We start from the raw sequence: 25,470 nt of genomic DNA, 5'->3' as shown, positions 1-25,470 counted from the left end.
CTCCTTCTGATGCACAATATCATTCATAGCAAACATCGGTCATGGAAGAGTTTTCTCAAGTTCTTGCAAAATGGTTTCTTCCTGTTGGTGATGAAGACACCTCTTCTTTGTGTAACCCCTAAAATTACAAATCACTTGGGAATGGAATCGTGCCAAGCTCGATGACAGACAGGATTCAGTAATACTCATTATTGGTCTGATCTTTGACATATTGTGAAGATGAAGGCAGGAAGTGTGACAATAAGGATTAGATCCAAAGCACTGAAAATGTCTTTTTCATTGGCATTCATTATTAAAAGCGTAGTGTATGTACGATAAATCCATCATAGTTTCCAGTATATTAACAGAAAATTAATAAAAATGCTTCTTTTCAAGCAATGGTGGTTCAGTATGTATGATAAAGTCATCATAGTTTCCAGTATTCGAACGGAAAAAAAAGGGTAAAAAAAATGCTTTTTTTCAAGCATTAGTGTTTAATTATGCATGACAAAGCCATCATAGTTTCCAGAATGGCAACGGAAAATTGCACAAAATGCTTGTTTTCATGCATTGGTGGTTCAGTGGTAGAATTCTCGCCTGCCACGCGGGAGACCCGGGTCCGATTCCCGGCCAATGCATTCAATGGCTTCTTTTGTTTTGGTAGTTGTTTAAAGCCTTTCCGTCACCTTTCAGAACCTTCACTCTAAAAATGCCTTTTGGCTTTCTTGACGTTTCAATTTTTCTTAGTGTTTGTGTAATTGTTTTTCTATGCATATGGAAAAGATTCCACTTATGGCCCATCTGAAATTTTGGTTGGGTAATAAAATGATTTATAGGTTACTGTGATGCAAGTCTCGTCAGTGCTGAGAGCCCTCCTTCTGATGCACAATATCATTCATAGCAAACATCGGTCATGGAAGAGTTTTCTCAAGTTCTTGAAAAATGGTTTCTTCCTGTTGGTGATGAAGACACCTCTTCTTTGTGTAACCCCTAAAATTACAAAGCACTTGGGAATGGAATTGTGCCAAGCTCGATGACAGACAGGATTCAGTAATACTCATTATTGGTCTGATCTTTGACATATTGTGAAGATGAAGGCAGGAAGTGTGACAATAAGGATTAGATCCAAAGCACTGAAAATGTCTTTTTCATTGGCATTCATTATTAAAAGCGTAGTGTATGTACGATAAATCCATCGCAGTTTCCAGTATTTTAACAGAAAATTAATAAAAATGCTTCTTTTCAAGCAATGGTGGTTCAGTATGTATGATAAAGTCATCATAGTTTCCAGTATTCGAACGGAAAAAAAAGGGTAAAAAAAAATGCTTTTTTTCAAGCATTAGTGTTTAATTATGCATGACAAAGCCATCATAGTTTCCAGAATGGCAACGGAAAATTGCACAAAATGCTTATTTTCATGCATTGGTGGTTCAGTGGTAGAATTCTCGCCTGCCACGCGGGAGACCCGGGTCCGATTCCCGGCCAATGCATTCAATGGCTTCTTTTGTTTTGGTAGTTGTTTAAAGCCTTTCCGTCACCTTTCAGAACCTTCACTCTAAAAATGCCTTTTGGCTTTCTTGACGTTTCAATTTTTCTTAGTGTTTGTCTAATTGTTTTTCTATGCATATGGAAAAGATTCCACTTATGGCCCATCTGAAATTTTGGTTGGGTAAGAAAATGATTTATAGGTTACTGTGATGCAAGTCTCGTCAGTGCTGAGAGCGCTCCTTCTGATGAACAATATCATTCATAGCAAACATCGGTCATGGAAGAGTTTTCTCAAGTTCTTGCAAAATGGTTTCTTCCTGTTGGTGATGAAGACACCTCTTCTTTGTGTAACCCCTAAAATTACAAATCACTTGGGAATGGAATCATGCCAAGCTCGATGACAGACAGGATTCAGTAATACTCATTATTGGTCTGATCTTTGACATATTGTGAAGATGTAGGCAGGAAGTGTGACAATAAGGATTAGATCCAAAGCACTGAAAATGTCTTTTTCATTGGCATTCATTATTAAAAGCGTAGTGTATGTACGATAAATCCATCATAGTTTCCAGTATATTAACAGAAAATTAATAAAAATGCTTCTTTTCAAGCAATGGTGGTTCAGTATGTATGATAAAGTCATCATAGTTTCCAGTATTCGAACGGAAAAAAGGGTAAAAAAAAATGCTTCTTTTCAAGCATTAGTGTTTAATTATGCATGACAAAGCCATCATAGTTTCCAGAATGGCAACGGAAAATTGCACAAAATGCTTGTTTTCATGCATTGGTGGTTCAGTGGTAGAATTCTCGCCTGCCACGCGGGAGACCCGGGTCCGATTCCCGGCCAATGCATTCAATGGCTTCTTTTGTTTTGGTAGTTGTTTAAAGCCTTTCCGTCACCTTTCAGAACCTTCACTCTAAAAATGCCTTTTGGCTTTCTTGACGTTTCAATTTTTCTTAGTGTTTGTCTAATTGTTTTTCTATGCATATGGAAAAGATTCCACTTATGGCCCATCTGAAATTTTGGTTGGGTAATAAAATGATTTATAGGTTACTGTGATGCAAGTCTGTCAGTGCTGAGAGCCCTCCTTCTGATGCACAATATCATTCATAGCAAACATCGGTCATGGAAGAGTTTTCTCAAGTTCTTGCAAAATGGTTTCTTCCTGTTGGTGATGAAGACACCTCTTCTTTGTGTAACCCCTAAAATTACAAATCACTTGGGAATGGAATCATGCCAAGCTCGATGACAGACAGGATTCAGTAATACTCATTATTGGTCTGATCTTTGACACATTGTGAAGATGAAGGCAGGAAGTGTGACAATAAGGATTAGATCCAAAGCACTGAAAATGTCTTTTTCATTGGCATTCATTATTAAAAGCGTAGTGTATGTACGATAAATCCATCATAGTTTCCAGTATATTAACAGAAAATTAATAAAAATGCTTCTTTTCAAGCAATGGTGGTTCAGTATGTATGATAAAGTCATCATAGTTTCCAGTATTCGAACGGAAAAAAAAGGGTAAAAAAAAAATGCTTTTTTTCAAGCATTAGTGTTTAATTATGCATGACAAAGCCATCATAGTTTCCAGAATGGCAACGGAAAATTGCACAAAATGCTTATTTTCATGCATTGGTGGTTCAGTGGTAGAATTCTCGCCTGCCACGCGGGAGACCCGCGTCCGATTCCCGGCCAATGCATTTAATGGCTTCTTTTGTTTTGGTAGTTGTTTAAAGCCTTTCCGTCACCTTTCAGAACCTTCACTCTAAAAATGCCTTTTGGCTTTCTTGACGTTTCAATTTTTCTTAATGTTTGTCTAATTGTTTTTCTATGCATATGGAAAAGATTCCACTTACGGCCCATCTGAAATTTTGGTTGGGTAAGAAAATGATTTATAGGTTACTGTGATGCAAGTCTCTCAGTGCTGAGAGCCCTCCTTCTGATGCACAATATCATTCATAGCAAACATCGGTCATGGAAGAGTTTTCTCAAGTTCTTGCAAAATGGTTTCTTCCTGTTGGTGATGAAGACACCTCTTCTTTGTGTAACCCCTAAAATTACAAATTACTTGGGAATGGAATCATGCCAAGCTCGATGACAGACAGGATTCAGTAATACTCGTTATTGGTCTGATCTTTGACATATTGTGAAGATGTAGGCAGGAAGTGTGACAATAAGGATTAGATCCAAAGTACTGAAAATGTCTTTTTCATTGGCATTCATTATTAAAAGCGTAGTGTATGTACGATAAATCCATCATAGTTTCCAGTATATTAACAGAAAATTAATAAAAATGCTTCTTTTCAAGCAATGGTGGTTCAGTATGTATGATAAAGTCATCATAGTTTCCAGTATTCGAACGGAAAAAAAAGGGTAAAAAAAAATGCTTTTTTTCAAGCATTAGTGTTTAATTATGCATGACAAAGCCATCATAGTTTCCAGAATGGCAACGGAAAATTGCACAAAATGCTTGTTTTCATGCATTGGTGGTTCAGTGGTAGAATTCTCGCCTGCCATGCGGGAGACCCGGGTCCGATTCCCGGCCAATGCATTCAATGGCTTCTTTTGTTTTGGTAGTTGTTTAAAGCCTTTCCGTCACCTTTCAGAACCTTCACTCTAAAAATGCCTTTTGGCTTTCTTGACGTTTCAATTTTTCTTAGTGTTTGTCTAATTGTTTTTCTATGCATATGGAAAAGATTCCACTTATGGCCCATCTGAAATTTTGGTTGGGTAAATAAAATGATTTATAGGTTACTGTGATGCAAGTCTCTCAGTGCTGAGAGCTCTCCTTCTGATGCACAATATCATTCATAGCAAACATCGGTCATGGAAGAGTTTTCTCAAGTTCTTACAAAATGGTTTCTTCCTGTTGGTGATGAAGACACCTCTTCTTTGTGTAACCCCTAAAATTACAAATTACTTGGGAATGGAATCGTGTCAAGCTCGATGACAGACAGGATTCAGTAATACTCATTATTGGTCTGATCTTTGACATATTGTGAAGATGTAAGGCAGGAAGTGTGACAATAAGGATTAGATCCAAAGTACTGAAAATGTCTTTTTCATTGGCATTCATTATTAAAAGCGTAGTGTATGTACGATAAATCCATCATAGTTTCCAGTATATTAACAGAAAATTAATAAAAATGCTTCTTTTCAAGCAATGGTGGTTCAGTATGTATGATAAAGTCATCATAGTTTCCAGTATTCGAACGGAAAAAAAAGGGTAAAAAAAAATGCTTTTTTTCAAGCATTAGTGTTTAATTATGCATGACAAAGCCATCATAGTTTCCAGAATGGCAACGGAAAATTGCACAAAATGCTTGTTTTCATGCATTGGTGGTTCAGTGGTAGAATTCTCGCCTGCCACGCGGGAGACCCGGGTCCGATTCCCGGCCAATGCATTCAATGGCTTCTTTTGTTTTGGTAGTTGTTTAAAGCCTTTCCGTCACCTTTCAGAACCTTCACTCTAAAAATGCCTTTTGGCTTTCTTGACGTTTCAATTTTTCTTAGTGTTTGTGTAATTGTTTTTCTATGCATATGGAAAAGATTCCACTTATGGCCCATCTGAAATTTTGGTTGGGTAATAAAATGATTTATAGGTTAATGTGATACAAGTCTCTCACTGCTGAGAGTCCTCCTTCTGATGCACAATATCATTCATAGCAAACATCGGTCATGGAAGAGTTTTCTCAAGTTCTTGCAAAATGGTTTCTTCCTGTTGGTGATGAAGACACCTCTTCTTTGTGTAACCCCTAAAATTACAAATCACTTGGGAATGGAATCGTGCCAAGCTCGATGACAGACAGGATTCAGTAATACTCATTATTGGTCTGATCTTTGACATATTGTGAAGATGAAGGCAGGAAGTGTGACAATAAGGATTAGATCCAAAGCACTGAAAATGTCTTTTTCATTGGCATTCATTATTAAAAGCGTAGTGTATGTACGATAAATCCATCATAGTTTCCAGTATATTAACAGAAAATTAATAAAAATGCTTCTTTTCAAGCAATGGTGGTTCAGTATGTATGATAAAGTCATCATAGTTTCCAGTATTCGAACGGAAAAAAAAGGGTAAAAAAAAATGCTTTTTTTCAAGCATTAGTGTTTAATTATGCATGACAAAGCCATCATAGTTTCCAGAATGGCAACGGAAAATTGCACAAAATGCTTGTTTTCATGCATTGGTGGTTCAGTGGTAGAATTCTCGCCTGCCACGCGGGAGACCCGGGTCCGATTCCCGGCCAATGCATTCAATGACTCCTTTTGTTTTGGTAGTTGTTTAAAGCCTTTCCGTCACCTTTCAGAACCTTCACTCTAAAAATGCCTTTTGGCTTTCTTGACGTTTCAATTTTTCTTAGTGTTTGTGTAATTGTTTTTCTATGCATATGGAAAAGATTCCACTTATGGCCCATCTGAAATTTTGGTTGGGTAATAAAATGATTTATAGGTTACTGTGATGCAAGTCTCTCAGTGCTGAGAGCCCTCCTTCTGATGCACAATATCATTCATAGCAAACATCGGTCATGGAAGAGTTTTCTCAAGTTCTTGCAAAATGGTTTCTTCCTGTTGGTGATGAAGACACCTCTTCTTTGTGTAACCCCTAAAATTACAAATCACTTGGGAATGGAATCGTGCCAAGCTCGATGACAGACAGGATTCAGTAATACTCATTATTGGTCTGATCTTTGACATATTGTGAAGATGAAGGCAGGAAGTGTGACAATAAGGATTAGATCCAAAGCACTGAAAATGTCTTTTTCATTGGCATTCATTATTAAAAGCGTAGTGTATGTACGATAAATCCATCATAGTTTCCAGTATATTAACAGAAAATTAATAAAAATGCTTCTTTTCAAGCAATGGTGGTTCAGTATGTATGATAAAGTCATCATAGTTTCCAGTATTCGAACGGAAAAAAAAGGGTAAAAAAAAAATGCTTTTTTTCAAGCATTAGTGTTTAATTATGCATGACAAAGCCATCATAGTTTCCAGAATGGCAACGGAAAATTGCACAAAATGCTTGTTTTCATGCATTGGTGGTTCAGTGGTAGAATTCTCGCCTGCCACGCGTGAGACCCGGGTCCGATTCCCGGCCAATGCATTTAATGGCTTCTTTTGTTTTGGTAGTTGTTTAAAGCCTTTCCGTCACCTTTCAGAACCTTCACTCTAAAAATGCCTTTTGGCTTTCTTGACGTTTCAATTTTTCTTAGTGTTTGTCTAATTGTTTTTCTATGCATATGGAAAAGATTCCACTTATGGCCCATCTGAAATTTTGGTTGGGTAATAAAATGATTTATAGGTTACTGTGATGCAAGTCTCTCAGTGCTGAGAGCCCTCCTTCTGATGCACAATATCATTCATAGCAAACATCGGTCATGGAAGAGTTTTCTCAAGTTCTTGCAAAATGGTTTCTTCCTGTTGGTGATGAAGACACCTCTTCTTTGTGTAACCCCTAAAATTACAAATTACTTGGGAATGGAATCATGCCAAGCTCGATGACAGACAGGATTCAGTAATACTCATTATTGGTCTGATCTTTGACATATTGTGAAGATGTAGGCAGGAAGTGTGACAATAAGGATTAGATCCAAAGTACTGAAAATGTCTTTTTCATTGGCATTCATTATTAAAAGCGTAGTGTATGTACGATAAATCCATCATAGTTTCCAGTATATTAACAGAAAATTAATAAAAATGCTTCTTTTCAAGCAATGGTGGTTCAGTATGTATGATAAAGTCATCATAGTTTCCAGTATTCGAACGGAAAAAAAAGGGTAAAAAAAAATGCTTTTTTTCAAGCATTAGTGTTTAATTATGCATGACAAAGCCATCATAGTTTCCAGAATGGCAACGGAAAATTGCACAAAATGCTTATTTTCATGCATTGGTGGTTCAGTGGTAGAATTCTCGCCTGCCACGCGGGAGACCCGGGTCCGATTCCCGGCCAATGCATTTAATGGCTTCTTTTGTTTTGGTAGTTGTTTAAAGCCTTTCCGTCACCTTTCAGAACCTTCACTCTAAAAATGCCTTTTGGCTTTCTTGACGTTTCAATTTTTCTTAGTGTTTGTGTAATTGTTTTTCTATGCATATGGAAAAGATTCCACTTATGGCCCGTCTGAAATTTTGGTTGGGTAATAAAATGATTTATAGGTTACTGTGATGCAAGTCTGTCAGTGCTGAGAGCCCTCCTTCTGATGAACAATATCATTCATAGCAAACATCGGTCATGGAAGAGTTTTCTCAAGTTCTTGCAAAATGGTTTCTTCCTGTTGGTGATGAAGACACCTCTTCTTTGTGTAACCCCTAAAATTACAAAGCACTAGGGAATGGAATCGTGCCAAGCTCGATGACAGACAGGATTCAGTAATACTCATTATTGGTCTGATCTTTGACATATTGTGAAGATGAAGGCAAGAAGTGTGACAATAAGTATTAGATCCAAAGCACTGAAAATGTCTTTTTCATTGGCATTCATTATTAAAAGCGTAGTGTATGTACGATAAATCCATCATAGTTTCCAGCATATTAACAGAAAATTAATAAAAATGCTTCTTTTCAAGCAATGGTGGTTCAGTATGTATGATAAAGTCATCATAGTTTCCAGTATTCGAACGGAAAAAAAAGGGTAAAAAAAAATGCTTTTTTTCAAGCATTAGTGTTTAATTATGCATGACAAAGCCATCATAGTTTCCAGAATGGCAACGGAAAATTGCACAAAATGCTTGTTTTCATGCATTGGTGGTTCAGTGGTAGAATTCTCGCCTGCCACGCGGGAGACCCGGGTCCGATTCCCGGCCAATGCATTCAATGGCTTCTTTTGTTTTGGTAGTTGTTTAAAGCCTTTCCGTCACCTTTCAGAACCTTCACTCTAAAAATGCCTTTTGGCTTTCTTGACGTTTCAATTTTTCTTAGTGTTTGTGTAATTGTTTTTCTATGCATATGGAAAAGATTCCACTTATGGCCCATCTGAAATTTTGGTTGGGTAATAAAATGATTTATAGGTTACTGTGATGCAAGTCTGTCAGTGCTGAGAGCCCTCCTTCTGATGAACAATATCATTCATAGCAAACATCGGTCATGGAAGAGTTTTCTCAAGTTCTTGCAAAATGGTTTCTTCCTGTTGGTGATGAAGACACCTCTTCTTTGTGTAACCCCTAAAATTACAAATCACTTGGGAATGGAATCGTGCCAAGCTCGATGACAGACAGGATTCAGTAATACTCATTATTGGTCTGATCTTTGACATATTGTGAAGATGAAGGCAGGAAGTGTGACAATAAGGATTAGATCCAAAGCACTGAAAATGTCTTTTTCATTGGCATTCATTATTAAAAGCGTAGTGTATGTACGATAAATCCATCATAGTTTCCAGTATATTAACAGAAAATTAATAAAAATGCTTCTTTTCAAGCAATGGTGGTTCAGTATGTATGATAAAGTCATCATAGTTTCCAGTATTCGAACGGAAAAAAAAGGGTAAAAAAAAATGCTTTTTTTCAAGCATTAGTGTTTAATTATGCATGACAAAGCCATCATAGTTTCCAGAATGGCAACGGAAAATTGCACAAAATGCTTATTTTCATGCATTGGTGGTTCAGTGGTAGAATTCTCGCCTGCCACGCGGGAGACCCGGGTCCGATTCCCGGCCAATGCATTCAATGACTCCTTTTGTTTTGGTAGTTGTTTAAAGCCTTTCCGTCACCTTTCAGAACCTTCACTCTAAAAATGCCTTTTGGCTTTCTTGACGTTTCAATTTTTCTTAGTGTTTGTGTAATTGTTTTTCTATGCATATGGAAAAGATTCCACTTATGGCCCGTCTGAAATTTTGGTTGGGTAAGAAAATGATTTATAGGTTAATGTGATACAAGTCTCTCACTGCTGAGAGTCCTCCTTCTGATGCACAATATCATTCATAGCAAACATCGGTCATGGAAGAGTTTTCTCAAGTTCTTGCAAAATGGTTTCTTCCTGTTGGTGATGAAGACACCTCTTCTTTGTGTAACCCCTAAAATTACAAATCACTTGGGAATGGAATCGTGCCAAGCTCGATGACAGACAGGATTCAGTAATACTCATTATTGGTCTGATCTTTGACATATTGTGAAGATGAAGGCAGGAAGTGTGACAATAAGGATTAGATCCAAAGCACTGAAAATGTCTTTTTCATTGGCATTCATTATTAAAAGCGTAGTGTATGTACGATAAATCCATCATAGTTTCCAGTATATTAACAGAAAATTAATAAAAATGCTTCTTTTCAAGCAATGGTGGTTCAGTATGTATGATAAAGTCATCATAGTTTCCAGTATTCGAACGGAAAAAAAAGGGTAAAAAAAAATGCTTTTTTTCAAGCATTAGTGTTTAATTATGCATGACAAAGCCATCATAGTTTCCAGAATGGCAACGGAAAATTGCACAAAATGCTTATTTTCATGCATTGGTGGTTCAGTGGTAGAATTCTCGCCTGCCACGCGGGAGACCCGGGTCAGATTCCCGGCCAATGCATTCAATGACTCCTTTTGTTTTGGTAGTTGTTTAAAGCCTTTCCGTCACCTTTCAGAACCTTCACTCTAAAAATGCCTTTTGACTTTCTTGACGTTTCAAATTTTCTTATTGTTTCTCTAATTGTTTTTCTATGCATATGGAAAAGATTCCACTTATGGCCCATCTGAAATTTTGGTTGGGTAATAAAATGATTTATAGGTTACTGTGATGCAAGTCTGTCAGTGCTGAGAGCCCTCCTTCTGATGCACAATATCATTCATAGCAAACATCGGTCATGGAAGAGTTTTCTCAAGTTCTTGCAAAATGGATTCTTCCTGTTGGTGATGAAGACACCTGTTCTTTGTGTAACCCCTAAAATCGCAAAGCACTTGGGAATGGAATCGTGCCAAGCTCGATGACAGACAGGATTCAGTAATACTCATTATTGGTCTGATCTTTGACATATTGTGAAGATGAAGGCAGGAAGTGTGACAATAAGGATTAGATCCAAAGCACTGAAAATGTCTTTTTCATTGGCATTCATTATTAAAAGCGTAGTGTATGTACGATAAATCCATCGTAGTTTCCAGTATTTTAACAGAAAATTAATAAAAATACTTGTTTTCAAGCAATGGTGGTTCAGTATGTATGATAAAGTCATCATAGTTTCCAGTATTCGAACGGAAAATTGGGTAAAAAAATGCTTCTTTTCAAGCATTAGTGTTTAATTATGCATGACAAAGCCATCATAGTTTCCAGAATGGCAACGGAAAATTGCACAAAATGCTTATTTTCAAGTATTGGTGGTTCAGTGGTAGAATTCTGGCCTGCCACGCGGGAGACCCGGGTCCGATTCCCGGCCAATGCATTCAATGACTCCTTTTGTTTTGGTAGTTGTTTAAAGCCTTTCCGTCACCTTTCAGAACCTTCACTCTAAAAATGCCTTTTGGCTTTCTTGACGTTTCAATTTTTCTTAGTGTTTGTGTAATTGTTTTTCTATGCATATGGAAAAGATTCCACTTATGGCCCATCTGAAATTTTGGTTGGGTAAGAAAATGATTTATAGGTTAATGTGATGCAAGTCTCTCAGTGCTGAGAGCCCTCCTTCTGATGCACAATATCATTCATAGCAAACATCGGTCATGGAAGAGTTTTCTCAAGTTCTTGCAAAATGGTTTCTTCCTGTTGGTGATGAAGACACCTCTTCTTTGTGTAACCCCTAAAATTACAAATCACTTGGGAATGGAATCTTGCCAAGCTCGATGACAGACAGGATTCAGTAATACTCATTATTGGTCTGATCTTTGACACATTGTGAAGATGAAGGCAGGAAGTGTGACAATAAGGATTAGATCCAAAGCACTGAAAATGTCTTTTTCATTGGCATTCATTATTAAAAGCGTAGTGTATGTACGATAAATCCATCATAGTTTCCAGCATATTAACAGAAAATTAATAAAAATGCTTCTTTTCAAGCAATGGTGGTTCAGTATGTATGATAAAGTCATCATAGTTTCCAGTATTCGAACGGAAAAAAAGGGTAAAAAAAAATGCTTTTTTTCAAGCATTAGTGTTTAATTATGCATGACAAAGCCATCATAGTTTCCAGAATGGCAACGGAAAATTGCACAAAATGCTTATTTTCATGCATTGGTGGTTCAGTGGTAGAATTCTGGCCTGCCACGCGGGAGACCCGGGTCCGATTCCCGGCCAATGCATTCAATGACTCCTTTTGTTTTGGTAGTTGTTTAAAGCCTTTCCGTCACATTTCAGAACCTTCACTCTAAAAATGCCTTTTGACTTTCTTGACGTTTCACTTTTTCTTAGTGTATATCTAATTGTTTTTCTATGCATATGGAAAAAATTCCACTTATGGCCCATCTGAAATTTTGGTTGGGTAATAAAATGATTTATAGGTTACTGTGATGCAAGTCTGTCAGTGCTGAGAGCCCTCCTTCTGATGCACAATATCAGTCATAGCAAACATCGGTCAAGGAAGAGTTTTCTCAAATTCTTGCAAAATGGATTCTTCCTGTTGGTGATGAAGACACGTGTTCTTTGTGTAACCCCTAAAATCGCAAAGCACTTGGGAATGGAATCGTGCCAATTTCGATGACAGACAGGATTCAGTAATACTAATTATTGGTCTGATCTTTGACACACTGTGAACACGAAGGCAGGAAGTGTGCCAATAAGGATTAGACCAAAAGCACTGAAAATGTCTTTTTGATTGGCATTCATTATTAAAAGCATAGTGTATGTACGATAAATCCATCGTAGTTTCCAGTATTTGAGCAGAAAATTATTAAAAATTCTTGTTTTCAAGCACGGGTGGTTCAGTATATATGATAAAATCATCATAGTTTCGAGAACTCGAACGGAAAATTGGGTAAAAAAATGCTTCTTTTCAAGCATTAGTGTTTAATTATGCATGAGAAAACCATCATAGTTTCCAAAATTGCAACGGAAAATTGCACAAAATGCTTATTTTTAAGCATTGGTGGTTCAGTATGTATGATAAAGTCATCATAGTTTCCAGAATGGCAACGGAAAATTGCACAAAATGATGGTTTTCATGCATTGGTGGTTCAGTGGTAGAATTCTCGCCTGCCATGCGGGAGACCCGGGTCCGATTCCCGGCCAATGCATTCAATGGCTCCTTTTGTTTTGTTTTGTTAGTTGTTTAAAGCCTTTCCGTCACCTTTCAGAACCTTCACTCTAAAAATGCCTTTTGGCTTTCTTGACGTTTCAAATTTTCTTAGTGTTTGTGTAATTGTTTTTGTATGCATATGGAAAAGATTCCACTTATGGCCCATCTGAAATTTTGGTTGGGTAAGAAAATGATTTGTAGGTTAATGTGATGCAAGTCTCTCAGTGCTGAGAGCCCTTCTTCTGATGCACAATATCATTCATAGCAAACATCATTCATGGAAGAGTTTTCTCAAGTTCTTGCAAAATGGATTCTTCCTGTTGGTGATGAAGACACCTCTTCTTTGTGTAACCCCTAAAATTACAAATCACTTGGGAATGGAATCGTGCCAAGCTCGATGACAGACAGGATTCAGTAATACTCATTATTGGTCTGATCTTTGACATATTGTGAAGATGAAGGCAGGAAGTGTGACAATAAGGATTAGATCCAAAGCACTGAAAATGTCTTTTTCATTGGCATTCATTATTAAAAGCGTAGTGTATGTACGATAAATCCATCATAGTTTCCAGCATATTAACAGAAAATTAATAAAAATGCTTCTTTTCAAGCAATGGTGGTTCAGTATGTATGATAAAGTCATCATAGTTTCCAGTATTCGAACGGAAAAAAAAGGGTAAAAAAAAATGCTTTTTTTCAAGCATTAGTGTTTAATTATGCATGACAAAGCCATCATAGTTTCCAGAATGGCAACGGAAAATTGCACAAAATGCTTATTTTCATGCATTGGTGGTTCAGTGGTAGAATTCTGGCCTGCCACGCGGGAGACCCGGGTATGATTCCCGGCCAATGCATTCAATGACTCCTTTTGTTTTGGTAGTTGTTTAAAGCCTTTCCGTCACCTTTCAGAACCTTCACTCTAAAAATGCCTTTTGGCTTTCTTGACGTTTCAATTTTTCTTAGTGTTTGTCTAATTGTTTTTCTATGCATATGGAAAAGATTCCACTTATGGCCCATCTGAAATTTTGGTTGGGTAATAAAATGATTTATAGGTTACTGTGATGCAAGTCTGTCAGTGCTGAGAGCCCTCCTTCTGATGAACAATATCATTCATAGCAAACATCGGTCATGGAAGAGTTTTCTCAAGTTCTTGCAAAATGGTTTCTTCCTGTTGGTGATGAAGACACCTCTTCTTTGTGTAACCCCTAAAATTACAAAGCACTAGGGAATGGAATCGTGCCAAGCTCGATGACAGACAGGATTCAGTAATACTCATTATTGGTCTGATCTTTGACATATTGTGAAGATGAAGGCAGGAAGTGTGACAATAAGGATTAGATCCAAAGCACTGAAAATGTCTTTTTCATTGGCATTCATTATTAAAAGCGTAGTGTATGTACGATAAATCCATCATAGTTTCCAGTATATTAACAGAAAATTAATAAAAATGCTTCTTTTCAAGCAATGGTGGTTCAGTATGTATGATAAAGTCATCATAGTTTCCAGTATTCGAACGGAAAAAAAAGGGTAAAAAAAAATGCTTTTTTTCAAGCATTAGTGTTTAATTATGCATGACAAAGCCATCATAGTTTCCAGAATGGCAACGGAAAATTGCACAAAATGCTTGTTTTCATGCATTGGTGGTTCAGTGGTAGAATTCTCGCCTGCCACGCGGGAGACCCGGGTCCGATTCCCGGCCAATGCATTCAATGACTCCTTTTGTTTTGGTAGTTGTTTAAAGCCTTTCCGTCACCTTTCAGAACCTTCACTCTAAAAATGCCTTTTGGCTTTCTTGACGTTTCAATTTTTCTTAGTGTTTGTCTAATTGTTTTTCTATGCATATGGAAAAGATTCCACTTATGGCCCATCTGAAATTTTGGTTGGGTAATAAAATGATTTATAGGTTACTGTGATGCAAGTCTGTCAGTGCTGAGAGCCCTCCTTCTGATGCACAATATCATTCATAGCAAACATCGGTCATGGAAGAGTTTTCTCAAGTTCTTGCAAAATGGTTTCTTCCTGTTGGTGATGAAGACACCTCTTCTTTGTGTAACCCCTAAAATTACAAATCACTTGGGAATGGAATCGTGCCAAGCTCGATGACAGACAGGATTCAGTAATACTCATTATTGGTCTGATCTTTGACATATTGTGAAGATGTAGGCAGGAAGTGTGACAATAAGGATTAGATCCAAAGTACTGAAAATGTCTTTTTCATTGGCATTCATTATTAAAAGCGTAGTGTATGTACGATAAATCCATCATAGTTTCCAGTATATTAACAGAAAATTAATAAAAATGCTTCTTTTCAAGCAATGGTGGTTCAGTATGTATGATAAAGTCATCATAGTTTCCAGTATTCGAACGGAAAAAAAAGGGTAAAAAAAAATGCTTTTTTTCAAGCATTAGTGTTTAATTATGCATGACAAAGCCATCATAGTTTCCAGAATGGCAACGGAAAATTGCACAAAATGCTTGTTTTCATGCATTGGTGGTTCAGTGGTAGAATTCTCGCCTGCCACGCGGGAGACCCGGGTCCGATTCCCGGCCAATGCATTCAATGGCTTCTTTTGTTTTGGTAGTTGTTTAAAGCCTTTCCGTCACCTTTCAGAACCTTCACTCTAAAAATGCCTTTTGGCTTTCTTGACGTTTCAATTTTTCTTAGTGTTTGTGTAATTGTTTTTCTATGCATATGGAAAAGATTCCACTTATGGCCCGTCTGAAATTTTGGTTGGGTAAGAAAATGATTTATAGGTTACTGTGATGCAAGTCTGTCAGTGCTGAGAGCCCTCCTTCTGATGAACAATATCATTCATAGCAAACATCGGTCATGGAAGAGTTTTCTCAAGTTCTTGCAAAATGGTTTCTTCCTGTTGGTGATGAAGACACCTCTTCTTTGTGTAACCCCTAAAATTACAAATCACTTGGGAATGGAATCATGCCAAGCTCGATGACAGACAGGATTCAGTAATACTCATTATTGGTCTGATCTTTGACATATTGTGAAGATGAAGGCAGGAAGTGTGACAATAAGGATTAGATCCAAAGCACTGAAAATGTCTTTTTCATTGGCATTCATTATTAAAAGCGTAGTGTATGTACGATAAATCCATCATAGTTTCCAGCATATTAACAGAAAATTAATAAAAATGCTTCTTTTCAAGCAATGGTGGTTCAGTATGTATGATAAAGTCATCATAGTTTCCAGTATTCGAACGGAAAAAAAAAGGGTAAAAAAAAATGCTTTTTTTCAAGCATTAGTGTTTAATTATGCATGACAAAGCCATCATAGTTTCCAGAATGGCAACGGAAAATTGCACAAAATGCTTATTTTCATGCATTGGTGGTTCAGTGGTAGAATTCTCGCCTGCCACGCGGGAGACCCGGGTCAGATTCCCGGCCAATGCATTTAATGGCTTCTTTTGTTTTGGTAGTTGTTTAAAGCCTTTCCGTCACCTTTCAGAACCTTCACTCTAAAAATGCCTTTTGGCTTTCTTGACGTTTCAATTTTTCTTAGTGTTTGTGTAATTGTTTTTCTATGCATATGGAAAAGATTCCACTTATGGCCCATCTGAAATTTTGGTTGGGTAATAAAATGATTTATAGCTTACTGTGATGCAAGTCTGTCAGTGCTGAGAGCCCTCCTTCTGATGCACAATATCATTCATAGCAAACATCGGTCATGGAAGAGTTTTCTCAAGTTCTTGCAAAATGGTTTCTTCCTGTTGGTGATGAAGACACCTCTTCTTTGTGTAACCCCTAAAATTACAAAGCACTAGGGAATGGAATCGTGCCAAGCTCGATGACAGACAGGATTCAGTAATACTCATTATTGGTCTGATCTTTGACATATTGTGAAGATGAAGGCAAGAAGTGTGACAATAAGGATTAGATCCAAAGCACTGAAAATGTCTTTTTCATTGGCATTCATTATTAAAAGCGTAGTGTATGTACGATAAATCCATCATAGTTTCCAGCATATTAACAGAAAATTAATAAAAATGCTTCTTTTCAAGCAATGGTGGTTCAGTATGTATGATAAAGTCATCATAGTTTCCAGTATTCGAACGGGAAAAAAAGGGTAAAAAAAAATGCTTTTTTTCAAGCATTAGTGTTTAATTATGCATGACAAAGCCATCATAGTTTCCAGAATGGCAACGGAAAATTGCACAAAATGCTTATTTTCATGCATTGGTGGTTCAGTGGTAGAATTCTCGCCTGCCATGCGGGAGACCCGGGTCCGATTCCCGGCCAATGCATTCAATGACTCCTTTTGTTTTGGTAGTTGTTTAAAGCCTTTCCGTCACCTTTCAGAACCTTCACTCTAAAAATGCCTTTTGGCTTTCTTGACGTTTCAAATTTTCTTAGTGTTTGTGTAATTGTTTTTCTATGCATATGGAAAAGATTCCACTTATGGCCCATCTGAAATTTTGGTTGGGTAAGAAAATGATTTATAGGTTAATGTGATGCAAGTCTCTCAGTGCTGAGAGCCCTCCTTCTGATGCACAATATCATTCATAGCAAACATCGGTCATGGAAGAGTTTTCTCAAGTTCTTGCAAAATGGATTCTTCCTGTTGGTGATGAAGACACCTCTTCTTTGTGTAACCCCTAAAATTACAAATCACTTGGGAATGGAATCGTGCCAAGCTCGATGACAGACAGGATTCAGTAATACTCATTATTGGTCTGATCTTTGACATATTGTGAAGATGAAGGCAGGAAGTGTGACAATAAGGATTAGATCCAAAGCACTGAAAATGTCTTTTTCATTGGCATTCATTATTAAAAGCGTAGTGTATGTACGATAAATCCATCATAGTTTCCAGCATATTAACAGAAAATTAATAAAAATGCTTCTTTTCAAGCAATGGTGGTTCAGTATGTATGATAAAGTCATCATAGTTTCCAGTATTCGAACGGAAAAAAAGGGTAAAAAAAAATGCTTTTTTTCAAGCATTAGTGTTTAATTATGCATGACAAAGCCATCATAGTTTCCAGAATGGCAACGGAAAATTGCACAAAATGCTTATTTTCATGCATTGGTGGTTCAGTGGTAGAATTCTGGCCTGCCACTCGGGACACCCGGGTCAGATTCCTGGCCAATGCATTCAATGACTCCTTTTGTTTTGGTAGTTGTTTAAAGCCTTTCCGTCACATTTCAGAACCTTCACTCTAAAAATGCCTTTTGACTTTCTTGACGTTTCACTTTTTCTTAGTGTATATCTAATTGTTTTTCTATGCATATGGAAAAAATTCCACTTATGGCCCATCTGAAATTTTGGTTGGGTAATAAAATGATTTATAGGTTACTGTGATGCAAGTCTGTCAGTGCTGAGAGCCCTCCTTCTGATGCACAATATCATTCATAGCAAACATCGGTCATGGAAGAGTTTTCTCAAGTTCTTGCAAAATTGATTCTTCCTGTTGGTGATGAAGACACATGTTCTTTGTGTGACCCCTAAAATTGCAAAGCACTTGGGAATGGAATCGTGCCAAGTTCGATGACAGACAGGATTCAGTAATACTCATTATTGGTCTGATCTTTGACATACTTGTGAAGATGAAGGCAGGAAGTGTGACAATAAGGATTAGATCCAAAAGCACTGAAAATGTCTTTTTCATTGGCATTCATTATTAAAAGCATAGTGTATGTACGATAAATCCATCAGTAGTTTCCAGTATATTAAGCAGAAAATTAATTAAAAATGCTTCTTTTCAAGCAATGGTGGTTCAGTATGTATGATAAAGTCATCATAGTTTCCAGTATTCGAACGGAAAAAAAAGGGTAAAAAAAAATGCTTTTTTTCAAGCATTAGTGTTTAATTATGCATGACAAAGCCATCATAGTTTCCAGAATGGCAACGGAAAATTGCACAAAATGCTTGTTTTCATGCATTGGTGGTTCAGTGGTAGAATTCTCGCCTGCCACGCGGGAGACCCGGGTCCGATTCCCGGCCAATGCATTCAATGGCTTCTTTTGTTTTGGTAGTTGTTTAAAGCCTTTCCGTCACCTTTCAGAACCTTCACTCTAAAAATGCCTTTTGGCTTTCTTGACGTTTCAATTTTTCTTAGTGTTTGTCTAATTGTTTTTCTATGCATATGGAAAAGATTCCACTTATGGCCCATCTGAAATTTTGGTTGGGTAATAAAATGATTTATAGGTTACTGTGATGCAAGTCTCTCAGTGCTGAGAGCCCTCCTTCTGATGCACAATATCATTCATAGCAAACATCGGTCATGGAAGAGTTTTCTCAAGTTCTTGCAAAATGGATTCTTCTTGTTGGTGATGAAGACACCTGTTCTTTGTGTAACCCCTAAAATTACACATCACTTGGGAATGGAATCATGCCAAGCTCGATGACAGGACACGATTCAGTAATACTCATTATTGGTCTGATCTTTTACATATTGTGAAGATGAAGGCAGGAAAGTGTGACAGTAAGGATTAGATCCCAAAGCACTGAAAATGACTTTTTCATTGGCATTCATTATTAAAAGCGTAGTGTATGTACGATAAATCCATCAGTAGTTTCCAGTATATTAACAGAAAATTAATAAATGGTTGGTTTCAAGCAATGGTGGTTCATTATGTATGATAAAGTAATCGTAGTTTCCAGTATTCGAATGGAAAATTGGGTTAAAAAATGCTTCTTTTCAAGCATTAGTGTTTAATTATGCATGACCAAGCCATCATAGTTTCCAAAATTGCAACGGAAAATTGCACAAAATGCTTATTTTTAAGCATTGGTGGTTCAATGGTAAAATTCTCGCCTGCTATGCGGGAGACCCGGGTCCGATTCCCGGCCAATGCATTCAATGGCTCCTTTTGTTTTGTTAGTTGTTTAAAGCCTTTCCGTCACCTTTCAGAACCTTCACTCTAAAAATGCCTTTTGACTTTCTTGACATTGCACTTTTTCTTAGTGTATATCTAATTGGTTTTCTATGCATATGGAAAAGATTCCACTTATGGCCCATCTGAAATTTTGGTTGGGTAAGAAAATGATTTATACGTTACTGTGATGCAAGTCTCTCAGTGCTGAGAGCCCTCCTTCTGATGCACAATATCATTCATAGCAAACATCGGTCATGGAAGAGTTTTCTCAAGTTCTTGCAAAATGGATTCTTCTTGTTGGTGATGAAGACACCTGTTCTTTGTGTAACCCCTAAAATCGCAAAGCACTTGGGAATGGAATCGTGCCAAGCTCGATGACAGACAGGATTCAGTACAACTCATTATTGGTCTGATCTTTGACACATTGTGAAGATGAAGGCAAGAAGTGTGACAATAAGGATTAGACCAAAAGCACTGCAAATGTCTTTTTGATTGGCATTCATTATTAAAAGCATAGTGTATGTACGATAAATCCATCGTAGCTTCCAGTATTTGAACAGAAAATTAATAAAAATGCTTGTTTTCAAGCAAGTTTGGTTCAGTATGTATGATAAAGTCATCATAGTTTCGAGTACTCGAATGGAAAATTGGGTAAAAAAATGCTTCTTTTCAAACATTAGTGTTTAATTATGCATGACCAAGCCATCATAGTTTCCAAAATTGCAACGGAAAATTGCACAAAATGCTTATTTTTAAGCATTGGTGGTTCAGTGGTAGACTTCTCGCCTGCCACGTGGGAGACCAGGTTCCGATTCCCGAGCAATTCATTCAATGACTCCTTTTGTTTGGTAGTTGTTTAAAGCCTTTCCATCACCTTTCAGAACCTTCACTCTAAAAATGCCTTTTGACTTTCTTGATGTTTCAGTTTTTCTTAGTGTTTGTCTAAAGGTTCTTCTATGCATATGGAAACGATTCCACTTATGGCCCATTTGACATTTTGTTTGGGTAATAAAATGATTTATAGGTTACTGTGATGCAAGTCTGTCAGTGCTGAGAGCTCTCCTTCTGATGGACAATATCAGTCATAGCAAACATCGGTCTTGGAAGAATTTTCTCAAGTTCTTGCAAAATGGATTCTTCCTGTTGGTGATGAACTCACATGTTCTTTGTGTAACCTCTAAAATCGCAAAGCACTTCGGAATGGAATCGTGCCAAGCTCGATGACAGACAGGATTCACTAATACTCATTATTGGTCTGATCTTTGACACATTGTGAAGATGAAGGCAGGAAGTGTGACAATAAGGATTAGACCCAAAGCACTGAAAATGTCTTTTTCATTGGCATTCATTATTACAAGCATAGTGTATGGACGATAAATCCATTGTAGTTTCCAGTATTTGAACGGAAAATTAATAAAAATGCTTGTTTTCAAGCAATGTTGGTTCAGTATGTATGATAAAATCATTATAGTTTCGAGTATTGGAACGGAAAATTGGGGAAAGAAATGCTTGTTTTCAAGCATTAGTGTTTAATTATGTATGAGAAAGCCATCATAGTTTCCAAAATTGCAACGGAAAATTGCACAAAATGCTTATTTTTAAGCATTGGTGGTTCAGTATGTATGATAAAGTCATCATAGTTTCCAGAATGGCAACAGAAAATTGCACAAAATGATGGTTTTCATGCATTGGTGGTTCAGTGGTAGAATTCTCGCCTGCCATGCGGGAGACCCGGGTCCGATTCCCGGCCAATGCATTCAATGACTCCTTTTGTTTTGTTAGTTGTTTAAAGCCTTTCTGTCACCTTTCAGAACCTTCACTCTAAAAATGCTTTTTGACTTTCTTGACGTTTCACTTTTTCTTAGTGTATATCTAATTGTTTTTCTATGCATATGGAAAAAATTCCACTTATGGCCCATCTGAAATTTTGGTTGGGTAATAAAATGATTTATAGGTTACTGTGATGCAAGTCTGTCAGTGCTGAGAGCCCTCCTTCTGATGCACAATATCAGTCATAGCAAACATCGGTCATGGAAGAGTTTTCTCAAATTCTTGCAAAATGGATTCTTCCTGTTGGTGATGAAGACACGTGTTCTTTGTGTAAACCCTAAAATCACAAAGCACTAGGGAATGGAATCGTGCCAAGCTCGATGACAGACAGGATTCAGTAATACTCATTATTGGTCTGATCTTTGACACATTGTGATGACAAAGGCAGGAAGTGTGACAATAAGGATTAGACCAAAAGCACTGAAAATGTCTTTTTGATTGGCATTCATTATTAAAAGCGTAGTGTATGTACGTTAAATCGATCGTAGTTTCCAGTATTTGAGCAGAAAATTAATAAAAATTCTTGTTTTCAAGCAAGGGTGGTTCAGTATGTATGATAAAGTCATCATAGTTTCGAGTACTAGAACGGAAAATTGGGTAAAAAAATGCTTCTTTTCAAGCATTAGTGTTTAATTATGCATGAGAAAACCATCATAGTTTCCAAAATTGCAACGGAAAATTGCATAAAATGCTTATTTTTAAGCATTGGTGGTTCAGTATGTATGATAAAGTCATCATAGTTTCCAGAATGGCAACGGAAAATTGCACAAAATGATGGTTTTCATGCATTGGTGGTTCAGTGGTAGAATTCTCGCCTGCCATGCGGGAGACCCGGGTCCGATTCCCGGCCAATGCATTCAATGGCTCCTTTTGTTTTGTTAGTTGTTTAAAGCCTTTCCGTCACCTTTCAGAACCTTCACTCTAAAAATGCCTTTTGACTTTCTTGACGTTTCAATTTTTCTTAGTGTTTGTGTAATTGTTTTTCTATGCATATGGAAAAGATTCCACTTATGGCCCATCTGAAATTTTGGTTGGGTAATAAAATGATTTATAGGTTACTGTGATGCAAGTCTGTCAGTGCTGTGAGCCCTCCTTCTGATGGACAATATAATTCATAGCAAACATCGGTCATGGAAGAGTTTTCTCAAGTTCTTGCAAAATGGATTCTTCCTGTTGGTGATGAAGACACGTGTTCTTTGTGTAACCCCTAAAATCGCAAAACACTTGGGAATGGAATCGTGCCAAGCTCGATGACGGACACGATTCAGTAATACTCATTATTGGTCTGATCTTTTACATATTTTGAAGATGAAGGCAGGAAGTGTGACAATAAGGATTAGTCCCAAAGCACTGAAAATGACTTTTTCATTGGCATTCATTATTAAAATCGTAGTGTATGTACGATAAATCCATCGTAGTTTCCAGTCTTTTAACAGAAAATTAATAATGCTTGTTTTCAAGCAATGGTGGTTCACTATGTAGGATAAAGTCATCATAGTTTCCAGTATTCGAATGGAAAATTGGGTAAAAAAATGCTTCTTTTCAAACATTAGTGTTTAATTATGCATGACCAAGCCATCATAGTTTCCAAAATTGCAACGGAAAATTGCACAAAATGCTTATTTTTAAGCATTGGTGGTTCAGTGGTAGACTTCTCGCCTGCCACGTGGGAGACCAGGTTCCGATTCCCGAGCAATTCATTCAATGACTCCTTTTGTTTGGTAGTTGTTTAAAGCCTTTCCATCACCTTTCAGAACCTTCACTCTAAAAATGCCTTTTGACTTTCTTGATGTTTCAGTTTTTCTTAGTGTTTGTCTAAAGGTTCTTCTATGCATATGGAAACGATTCCACTTATGGCCCATTTGACATTTTGTTTGGGTAATAAAATGATTTATAGGTTACTGTGATGCAAGTCTGTCAGTGCTGAGAGCTCTCCTTCTGATGGACAATATCAGTCATAGCAAACATCGGTCTTGGAAGAATTTTCTCAAGTTCTTGCAAAATGGATTCTTCCTGTTGGTGATGAACTCACATGTTCTTTGTGTAACCTCTAAAATCGCAAAGCACTTCGGAATGGAATCGTGCCAAGCTCGATGACAGACAGGATTCACTAATACTCATTATTGGTCTGATCTTTGACACATTGTGAAGATGAAGGCAGGAAGTGTGACAATAAGGATTAGACCCAAAGCACTGAAAATGTCCTTTTCATTGGCATTCATTATTACAAGCATAGTGTATGGACGATAAATCCATTGTAGTTTCCAGTATTTGAACGGAAAATTAATAAAAATGCTTGTTTTCAAGCAATGTTGGTTCAGTATGTATGATAAAGTCATCATAGTTTCGAGTACTAGAACGGAAAATTGGGTAAAAAAATGCTTCTTTTCAAGCATTAGTGTTTAATTATGCATGAGAAAACCATCATAGTTTCCAAAATTGCAACGGAAAATTGCCTAAAATGCTTATTTTTAAGCATTGGTGGTTCAGTATGTATGATAAAGTCATCATAGTTTCCAGAATGGCAACAGAAAATTGCACAAAATGATGGTTTTCATGCATTGGTGGTTCAGTGGTAGAATTCTCGCCTGCCATGCGGGAGACCCGGGTCCGATTCCCTGCCAATGCATTCAATGGCTACTTTTGTTTTGTTAGTTGTTTAAAGCCTTTCCGTCACCTTTCAGAACCTTCACTCTAAAAATGCCTTTTGACTTTCTTGACATTGCACTTTTTCTTAGTGTATATCTAATTGGTTTTCTATGCATATGGAAAAGATTCCACTTATGGCCCATCTGAAATTTTGGTTGGGTAAGAAAATGATTTATACGTTACTGTGATGCAAGTCTCTCAGTGCTGAGAGCCCTCCTTCTGATGCACAATATCATTCATAGCAAACATTGGTCATGGAAGAGTTTTCTCAAGTTCTTGCAAAATGGATTCTTCTTGTTGGTGATGAAGACACCTGTTCTTTGTGTAACCCCTAAAATCGCAAAGCACTTGGGAATGGAATCGTGCCAAGCTCGATGACAGACAGGATTCACTACAACTCATTATTGGTCTGATCTTTGACACATTGTGAAGATGAAGGCAAGAAGTGTGACAATAAGGATTAGACCAAAAGCACTGAAAATGTCTTTTTGATTGGCATTCATTATTAAAAGCATAGTGTATGTACGATAAATCCATCGTAGCTTCCAGTATTTGAACAGAAAATTAATAAAAATGCTTGTTTTCAAGCAAGTTTGGTTCAGTATGTATGATAAAGTCATCATAGTTTCGAGTACTCGAACGGAAAATTGGGTAAAAAAATGCTTCTTTTCAAGCATTAGTGTTTAATTATGCATGAGAAAACCATCATAGTTTCCAAAATTGCAATGGAAAATTGCACAAAATGCTTATTTTTAAGCATTGGTGGTTCAGTATGTATGATAAAGTCATCATAGTTTCCAGAATGGCAACGGAAAATTGCACAAAATGATGGTTTTCATGCATTGGTGGTTCAGTGGTAGAATTCTCGCCTGCCATGCGGGAGACCCGGGTCCGATTCCCGGCCAATGCATTCAATGGCTCCTTTTGTTTTGTTAGTTGTTTAAAGCCTTTCCGTCACCTTTCAGAACCTTCACTCTAAAAATGCCTTTTGACTTTCTTGACGTTTCAATTTTTCTTAGTGTTTGTGTAATTGTTTTTCTATGCATATGGAAAAGATTCCACTTATGGCCCATCTGAAATTTTGGTTGGGTAATAAAATGATTTATAGGTTACTGTGATGCAAGTCTGTCAGTGCTGTGAGCCCTCCTTCTGATGGACAATATAATTCATAGCAAACATCGGTCATGGAAGAGTTTTCTCAAGTTCTTGCAAAATGGATTCTTCCTGTTGGTGATGAAGACACGTGTTCTTTGTGTAACCCCTAAAATCGCAAAACACTTGGGAATGGAATCATGCCAAGCTCGATGACGGACACGATTCAGTAATACTCATTATTGGTCTGATCTTTTACATATTTTGAAGATGAAGGCAGGAAGTGTGACAATAAGGATTAGTCCCAAAGCACTGAAAATGACTTTTTCATTGGCATTCATTATTAAAATCATAGTGTATGTACGATAAATCCATCGTAGTTTCCAGTATTTTAACAGAAAATTAATAATGCTTGTTTTCAAGCAATGGTGGTTCACTATGTAGGATAAAGTCA

General features: G+C 37.1%; 23 non-coding genes across 23 annotated transcripts; all 23 read left to right on the top strand.

Moving 5' to 3' along the window:
* The first annotated feature begins 546 nt into the window (after positions 1-546).
* Positions 547-617, top strand: trnag-gcc. Its single transcript has one exon. It is a non-coding gene; the product is annotated as a tRNA-Gly (tRNA).
* A 781-nt stretch (positions 618-1,398) lies between these two features.
* On the top strand, positions 1,399-1,469 carry trnag-gcc. Its single transcript has one exon. It is a non-coding gene; the product is annotated as a tRNA-Gly (tRNA).
* A 779-nt stretch (positions 1,470-2,248) lies between these two features.
* trnag-gcc lies at positions 2,249-2,319 on the top strand. The gene has a single exon. It is a non-coding gene; the product is annotated as a tRNA-Gly (tRNA).
* A 781-nt stretch (positions 2,320-3,100) lies between these two features.
* trnag-gcc lies at positions 3,101-3,171 on the top strand. The gene has a single exon. It is a non-coding gene; the product is annotated as a tRNA-Gly (tRNA).
* Positions 3,172-3,951: 780 nt separating this feature from the next.
* trnag-gcc lies at positions 3,952-4,022 on the top strand. The gene has a single exon. It is a non-coding gene; the product is annotated as a tRNA-Gly (tRNA).
* Positions 4,023-4,804: 782 nt separating this feature from the next.
* trnag-gcc lies at positions 4,805-4,875 on the top strand. Its single transcript has one exon. It is a non-coding gene; the product is annotated as a tRNA-Gly (tRNA).
* A 780-nt stretch (positions 4,876-5,655) lies between these two features.
* trnag-gcc lies at positions 5,656-5,726 on the top strand. Its single transcript has one exon. It is a non-coding gene; the product is annotated as a tRNA-Gly (tRNA).
* A 781-nt stretch (positions 5,727-6,507) lies between these two features.
* trnag-gcc lies at positions 6,508-6,578 on the top strand. The gene has a single exon. It is a non-coding gene; the product is annotated as a tRNA-Gly (tRNA).
* A 780-nt stretch (positions 6,579-7,358) lies between these two features.
* trnag-gcc lies at positions 7,359-7,429 on the top strand. Its single transcript has one exon. It is a non-coding gene; the product is annotated as a tRNA-Gly (tRNA).
* A 780-nt stretch (positions 7,430-8,209) lies between these two features.
* On the top strand, positions 8,210-8,280 carry trnag-gcc. Its single transcript has one exon. It is a non-coding gene; the product is annotated as a tRNA-Gly (tRNA).
* Positions 8,281-9,060: 780 nt separating this feature from the next.
* trnag-gcc lies at positions 9,061-9,131 on the top strand. The gene has a single exon. It is a non-coding gene; the product is annotated as a tRNA-Gly (tRNA).
* Positions 9,132-11,608: 2,477 nt separating this feature from the next.
* On the top strand, positions 11,609-11,679 carry trnag-gcc. The gene has a single exon. It is a non-coding gene; the product is annotated as a tRNA-Gly (tRNA).
* Positions 11,680-12,538: 859 nt separating this feature from the next.
* trnag-gcc lies at positions 12,539-12,609 on the top strand. The gene has a single exon. It is a non-coding gene; the product is annotated as a tRNA-Gly (tRNA).
* A 1,636-nt stretch (positions 12,610-14,245) lies between these two features.
* trnag-gcc lies at positions 14,246-14,316 on the top strand. Its single transcript has one exon. It is a non-coding gene; the product is annotated as a tRNA-Gly (tRNA).
* Positions 14,317-15,096: 780 nt separating this feature from the next.
* On the top strand, positions 15,097-15,167 carry trnag-gcc. The gene has a single exon. It is a non-coding gene; the product is annotated as a tRNA-Gly (tRNA).
* Positions 15,168-15,948: 781 nt separating this feature from the next.
* Positions 15,949-16,019, top strand: trnag-gcc. Its single transcript has one exon. It is a non-coding gene; the product is annotated as a tRNA-Gly (tRNA).
* A 780-nt stretch (positions 16,020-16,799) lies between these two features.
* Positions 16,800-16,870, top strand: trnag-gcc. The gene has a single exon. It is a non-coding gene; the product is annotated as a tRNA-Gly (tRNA).
* Positions 16,871-18,505: 1,635 nt separating this feature from the next.
* trnag-gcc lies at positions 18,506-18,576 on the top strand. The gene has a single exon. It is a non-coding gene; the product is annotated as a tRNA-Gly (tRNA).
* Positions 18,577-19,354: 778 nt separating this feature from the next.
* On the top strand, positions 19,355-19,425 carry trnas-gcu. Its single transcript has one exon. It is a non-coding gene; the product is annotated as a tRNA-Ser (tRNA).
* Positions 19,426-21,130: 1,705 nt separating this feature from the next.
* On the top strand, positions 21,131-21,201 carry trnag-gcc. Its single transcript has one exon. It is a non-coding gene; the product is annotated as a tRNA-Gly (tRNA).
* An 859-nt stretch (positions 21,202-22,060) lies between these two features.
* trnag-gcc lies at positions 22,061-22,131 on the top strand. Its single transcript has one exon. It is a non-coding gene; the product is annotated as a tRNA-Gly (tRNA).
* Positions 22,132-23,833: 1,702 nt separating this feature from the next.
* On the top strand, positions 23,834-23,904 carry trnag-gcc. Its single transcript has one exon. It is a non-coding gene; the product is annotated as a tRNA-Gly (tRNA).
* Positions 23,905-24,763: 859 nt separating this feature from the next.
* Positions 24,764-24,834, top strand: trnag-gcc. Its single transcript has one exon. It is a non-coding gene; the product is annotated as a tRNA-Gly (tRNA).
* The last annotated feature ends 636 nt before the right edge of the window (positions 24,835-25,470 follow it).

The sequence above is a fragment of the Electrophorus electricus genome, chromosome 7 (assembly GCF_013358815.1).
Source record: "Electrophorus electricus isolate fEleEle1 chromosome 7, fEleEle1.pri, whole genome shotgun sequence".
NCBI classification, from domain to species: domain Eukaryota; kingdom Metazoa; phylum Chordata; class Actinopteri; order Gymnotiformes; family Gymnotidae; genus Electrophorus; species Electrophorus electricus.
The sequence above is the reverse complement of the archived record's forward strand: the minus strand, read 5'-3'. Positions and strand labels throughout refer to the sequence as shown.